The sequence below is a fragment of the Eriocheir sinensis genome, chromosome 62 (assembly GCF_024679095.1).
Source record: "Eriocheir sinensis breed Jianghai 21 chromosome 62, ASM2467909v1, whole genome shotgun sequence".
Lineage (NCBI taxonomy): Eukaryota > Metazoa > Arthropoda > Malacostraca > Decapoda > Varunidae > Eriocheir > Eriocheir sinensis.
This window is the reverse complement of record NC_066570.1, coordinates 4,121,539-4,127,794: the sequence shown is the minus strand read 5'-3', so window position 1 is coordinate 4,127,794 and position 6,256 is coordinate 4,121,539. Positions and strand designations below refer to the sequence as shown.

The window sequence follows — 6,256 nt, the reverse complement described above, 5'->3', positions numbered from 1 at the left end:
ACGCGGCACCTGCACTTGGCCTCCTTCCCTCTCCTCCCCTTACCTACGCCCTTGCCCTCTCCTTTCCTCCACCCTTGCCCCCTCCTTTCCTCCAGCACGCCCTTCCGCCTCTCACGGCGCCTCCGTTCTTCGGCCGCGTCTCCCTACACCACCAGGATGTGCGTGAGGTGTTCCAGACGCCAGGCGACAAAAACAAGGCACTGCCGAGGAGCGCCGCGCGGCCCTCGGCGGGGAGGGAGCAAAGGCTGCCTGCCGCCCGCCGCCCCGCCGCTGCACAAGACACAAGGCGCAGCTTTCCCGCTCTTCCTTCAGCCCCTGGAGGTGCAGACGCGGGAGCAGGAGCACGGCGATGATAATGATGCCAAGAGAAACACATGGACGGGAGGGAGCAAAAAACACCCTTGCCTTGCCCCCTCCTTTATTGACACTCCTCCCGCTCTTCTCGCCCCTGGAGGGGAGGACGCAGCGGGAAGCGATGTAGCTGCAGGTGGATGAGTCAGTCCTGGCACCCTCCCGCCGCCCGGCCCTCAGCCCCTCCCACCGCGGCTGCAGGACACGTCGAAGCCTCCCTCTCGCCCTTCCCCCCGCCCCTGTTGAGTGATTGGGAGTGGGGAGCTGTAGCTGTAGGGGAGTGATGTCAGCCTGGTAGAGGCGCGTCCGGGTTACGAGGTGAGGTCGCCGAGGAAGCAGACGACCTTGGCAACTCTCGTACCGCGACCACTGCCCACGTGCGCCGCTCTGCCAGACGCGCGTCCAAACACCTCCATGTGCATTAACCTCAAGATTATACCGCTCCCTCGACAGTTATCCCGGCTCGAGGCTGAGCTTGGGGCAGGGTTGGGGCTAGGGGCGAGCAGTGGGACCCAGGACGGCGCCAGGCGGAGGAGTGGCAGCGGCGTGGCGTCTTCAAGGGTGCCTACTTAGGGTCCGTCGCTCCGTTGAATTAGTAGGTGTCATCCCTTGGCGCAGTGAGTGTTGGAGTGCCACAGCCGCCGCCACAGCCGCCGCACCCTCCCCGCTCCCGTCCCCTCCCTGGGCAGTGAAGGGCGGCCACTCGGTGTTAGTGCCCGACCCTCTGGTGGCTCAGGCCGTGACAAGTGCCGCCGGGAACACCTGCTCGGGACCCAGCGAAGAGCCACGCCCCTCCAGCCCGCCAGAGCCGTGAGTAGACTTGTGTTAGCGAGGAAAGGTGCCATGGCGCCCGAAACGTGGATTAACAGGGAAAGGAGGTGACTTGCGGACGTGTTGCGAAGGCTGAGGGTGTTGCGAGGGGGAGAATAGTGTTGTCCAGATGTAGAGATAGAGGACGGTATTCTCAGAGGCTTCCAACCCTATCATCAACCATTTCCAAAGGCCGAAAAGGAGATTAATCGGATTCTAATGAGTGTTTTTATAGGTTCACGGTACAGAAGAAGGATCAAACTGCCACCAGGGCCATAAAAGTACCCCTGGAAATTCCTATACCTCCTTGGAGAGCCTTGTAAAATATGTGCTTGCCCGTCAATATGTTTAAGAATACAGCCAAGTGTGTGTGGAGTGTTGCGATGGGTGAGGTGTGTTGTGTGTGTCCAGGAGTGTTGCGAGAGCGAGGATAGTGTTGTCCAGATGAAGAGAGGCTGTGATTAAGGAGTGTTGTGAGAGTAAGGGAGTGTTGTATGAGTCCAGGGGTGTTGCGAGGGCGAGGATAGTGTTGTCCAGATGGAGAGATAGTGTGTGTGGAGTGTTGCAATGGGTGAGGTGTGTTGTGTGTGTCCAGAAGTGTTGCGAGGGCGAGGATAGTGTTGTTCAGATGAAGGGATAGTGTGTGTGGAGTGTTGCGAAGGGTGAGGTGTGTTCTGTGTGTGCAGGAGTGTTGCGAGGGGGAGAATAGTGTTTTATAGGCGAAAGGGTGTTGTGAGTGGAGTGTTGCGATAGCTAAGGGGTGTTGTGTGTGTAAGAGTGTTGCGAGTGGGTGTGCAGGATAGTGTTGCATAGATGGAGAGGCTGTGATTAAGGAGTTTTGTGAGAGTAAGGGAGTGTTGTTGAGTCCAGGAGTGTTTTATAGGTGAAGGGGTGTTGTGAGTGGAGTGTTGCGATGGCTAAGGGGTGTTGTGTGTGTGTAGGAGTGTTGCAAAGAGGAGGGAGTGTTGCGATAGGCGAAAGGATTATGTGTTGAGTGTTATGAGGGTAAGGAAGTATTGCAATGTCTACGAGGTGTTGTGTGAGTGAGGACCCGTCGTACAGATAAGGGCAGCTGTAGGAGTAAAGAAACGTTGCTGTAGAGAGAGGAGGCGGCGTTGTGTGGGAGTAATACACCATTAGCAAAGATCTTTGGTATTACTTTTCGGTGTGAGGTAGTGTTGTAAAAGTGAGGGTTGTTGCGGGAGTACCGAAGTGTTGTTGTTTTACAGCTAAGGAGACAGTTCAAGGGCGTAAAGAAAAAAAATATTAAGAAAAATATTAAAAAGAGCCCGCTACTTACTGCTCCTGAATAGAGGTCAAAGGAGTGGCCAAAAAGAGAGGTCAATTTCGGGAGGAGAGGTGTCCTGATTGTTGTTGTTATTGTTGTTGTTGTTGTTACTATAGAGGATAATGAGTCGTAACCGCAAAAAAAAGCAATATGGGAGTAAGAGATTATTAGTTGTGGGTAGGATATTGATGTGAAGATAATGACGGTCAAGGAGTATAATCTTTGAACGTTTCTCGAACCTGTCAGATAGATAAATATCATGTTACGCCGCTATGTGTGTGTGGGTGTGTGGGTGTGGGTGGGTGTGGGTGTGTTTGGAGAGAGTGTGTGTCGGTATACCAAGACGTTATGAGAGTGCAATAGGAGTTTATTTAAGTGACAGTATGCATGCATGTGTGTTTGTGTGGGAGAGGGGAGGGAGAGAAGAGGAGAGGAAGGGAAGGGAAGGAAAAGGAGAGGAGGGAAGGGGGAAGAAAGGTATCTCTGAACCAATTAGCAAGCCTACATTATACATTACTACTACTACTACTACTACTACTGCTACCACTGCTACAACTGTTTATCATCCTCCCCTCTCCACCTCCCTGACTGACTAACCCCCTTCCCAGCACGTCTTCCTTTCTACCTCACTAAGCAGTAAGAAAGTACTCATGCCTTCTCTTATCTCTCTTGTGTTGCCGAAGTCAGGACGTTAAGGGAACTGTCAGTGTCTCCTTTTTTATTTGTGTTGCACGGACGTAAATTCGTGATGTCCAGTTAAGTGTTTGTGTACCTTTGTTTTTCTTGCTTTGCTTTGAAGAGGAGTCTGCAAGAGGCCGGTAGGTTTATACAAGGTAGCTCCTGTAAACCTAACCCCACCTAACCTCACTATCCATGACTTTATCTAACCTCTTCTTGAATGTTGAGTTGGAATCGTAATGTCCAAATTAATGTCAGTATGGTTTTTTTTTTGTTGTTGTTGTTGTTGTTGTGTGATGTGTTGACGTGAAATCGCAATGTCCAAGAGAATGTTCATTTATATTTTTTTGTGTTGCCTGTTGTGTTAAAATCGTACTGTCCCGTATTTTTGTAGTTTTTCTTCCTTTTTTTTTCATGTGTCAGTACCCTTTTTTTTTATGTGTGTGTTACGTTGACTTCAAACCGTAACGTCTCTTTTTTTTTTTACAACAAAGGAGACAGCTCAAGGGCACACAAAAAAGGAAACAATAATAAAAAAAAGCCCGCTACTCGCTGCTCCTAAAAAGAATCCAAAAGGTCTCAGAGAATGTTCAAACGTTTCCTCGTGTATATGTGTTGTGTTGCGTTGTGTTGTGTTGTGTTGAAATTGTATCGTTCCGTATTTTCGTTTCCTAATTTTTCTTTTTGCATCAGTCAAGGCGAGGAAGGAAATCAAACTCGTCCACCAAAGCCTTAAGAAGAAAATAAGAAGAGAAGTAAAGAATACCAAGTAAACGAAATGAGAGCGAAAACAGAAAGAGAGTTACGAAAGAGAAGAAACGAAGTCATGTCGAGTGTGTGTGTGTGTGTGTGTGTGTGCGTGTGAATGTCGTCCGCTGTGCACATGAAAAAGCACTTGTCTAAACCGGTGAATTTAAAACGTACACAAGTGTATTCATAATTACTCCCTCCTCCTCCTCCTCCTCCTCCTCACTGCCACCCTCAGCCCTCATAATACTCCATCAGTAACACGCAAGCTGGCAACCTCCTTTATCAGTGCCCTATAACATGAACACACACACACACACACACACACACACACACACACATATTATTATTATTATATATGCACTGATAAGTATTGGTGCTTCGGTCAAACAATATGTGTGTGTGTGTGTGTGTGTGTGTGTGTGTGTGTGTGTGTGTGCTTATGTTCTTATGTCTCTCTATGTTCTCTTGTATCGAATAACTGTATGAGACGAGGGAAGGGAAGGGAGATGAAAGGAAACAAAGGAAGACACTGAATGGAAGGAAAGGTTAGACGGGAGGACTTGGAGAACAGGAAAAGGAAGTCAAGGGCAATGGGGAGGAGAGAGAAAGAGAGAGAGGATGTAGAGGAGAGGACGTAGAGGCAGGAGATGAAAGAAGGGTTAGGAAAAGAGACATACTGAATGTTATAGCTTGTTAGGACTTCGAGAAGGGCGAGAGAAGGAACGTTGTAGCAAGCAATAGTAAAGACAACAGGAAGATTCTGTTTTGTTTCGCCTACTAAGGAGAATGAGAAGAAAGAAAGGAAGAAGAGGAGAAGGTGATAAAGAAGAGAAGGAGACGGAGGAGAAAGAAGATGGGGAAGAGGAGAAGGAGGAGTAAAAGGATAAAGAAAGGGAGAAGAAGAGGAAAAAGGAGAAGATAAAAAAGAGAAAGAATAGAAGGAAAAGAAGAAGCAAGAAGATGAATTAGAGAAAGAAGATGAAGAAGGAATGATGGTGATGGTGACACTGATAAAGAGAGAGGAGGAAGAAGAATAGAAAACGAAGGAGGAGGAGGAGGAGGGAGGAGACAAAGCTGAAGAAAAGAATAAAAAGGAAAAGTTAGTAACAAAAGAGAGGAAAAGATGAAGAAAGAGAGGAGAAAGCAAAGCATACGAAACACACACACACACACACACACACACACACACACACACACACACACACACACACACACACACACACACACGTACACATATGATTCAGCATGAAGTTAGTACACACAGAAGGGCGCTTATGGCAGGTAAGGGAGAACAGAGAGAGAGAGAGAGAGAGAGAGAGAGAGAGAGAGAGAGAGAGAGAGAGAGAGAGAGAGAGAAGGTGGAAGATGATTTCAACATAGCCTTACATAATTATCTTGCTACAAGGCTCTCCTGTGTGTGTGTGTGTGTGTGTGTGTGTGTGTGTTTACATTAGTATACATGTCAAATATCGTGTTTGTTACCTAAATGTAAACCGTCATCGAGAGAGAGAGAGAGAGAGAGAGAGAGAGAGAGAGAGAGAGAGACTTGATTGACGGACAGATTGGCACACACTTACCGCTACCAAAAAAGGAAAAGTAATTACATGCAATTACACACCACTGAGAGAGAGAGAGAGAGAGAGAGAGAGAGAGAGAGAGAGAATACCTACCTCTCTTACCTATGATTTGGGTAGGTAGGTAAAGGTGTTTGATCTGCCTCCCCATCCTTCCCCTCCTCTCCCCTGCTCCCTTCCCCTCCCTTCCCTCATTCCTCCCCTCCCCTTCTTACCCTTTTCCCCTCCCTCTATTTATCTCTTTCTTCCCATACCCCAACCCTCACCTCCCCATTCCCCTCCATTTATCTCCCCTCCCCTCCCATTCCCTCCCCTTTCCCTTCCCCAACCTTGGCATAGGGCTTAAGGGAGAGGAGAAAAGGGCTAAGTGGGGAGAGAAGGGGTTATAGACTTTCCTCCCCTCCTCCCCTTCATTTTTCTCCCTTCCCTAGCTGACTCAGTTTAAAGAGAATAATAACTTACATATATCGGCAATAGTTGTTGTTGTTTTTTCTCAGGACGTCACCCGCCACTGCAACAACCTTCCTGCATATTTTTTTAGTGCGAAACTGATCCACTCCTAAAAAAAAAATGCATATAAACAGGTTGCAGTGACCGATACTTTAACGCAAGTGGAGTGAACGGAACAGTCCCTCAAGTATTCGTATAGCAAGTACTTTAGTCTATTCCTCAAGTCATTGATAAACTTTTCGAACTGATCACTACAAAAACAGAATCACACTAAATCAGGCAGCTTCTTTATCAGCCAGCGTGCTTTCTGTGGCCTGCTTTTCCATGTTTCCATTACTCCTCTCTCCCTCACCGT

At 48.1% G+C, this 6,256-nt stretch overlaps 1 protein-coding gene across 1 annotated transcript in view; it reads left to right on the top strand.

Moving 5' to 3' along the window:
- Positions 1-851: 851 nt before the first annotated feature.
- LOC126986637 (uncharacterized) overlaps positions 852-6,256 on the top strand; it is a 48,649-nt gene continuing 43,244 nt past the window's right edge. Inside the window, exon 1 of the mRNA XM_050842917.1 lies at positions 852-1,161. The gene's annotated coding sequence lies outside the window, so the exon portion shown is untranslated. The remainder of the gene's footprint in view (positions 1,162-6,256) is intronic.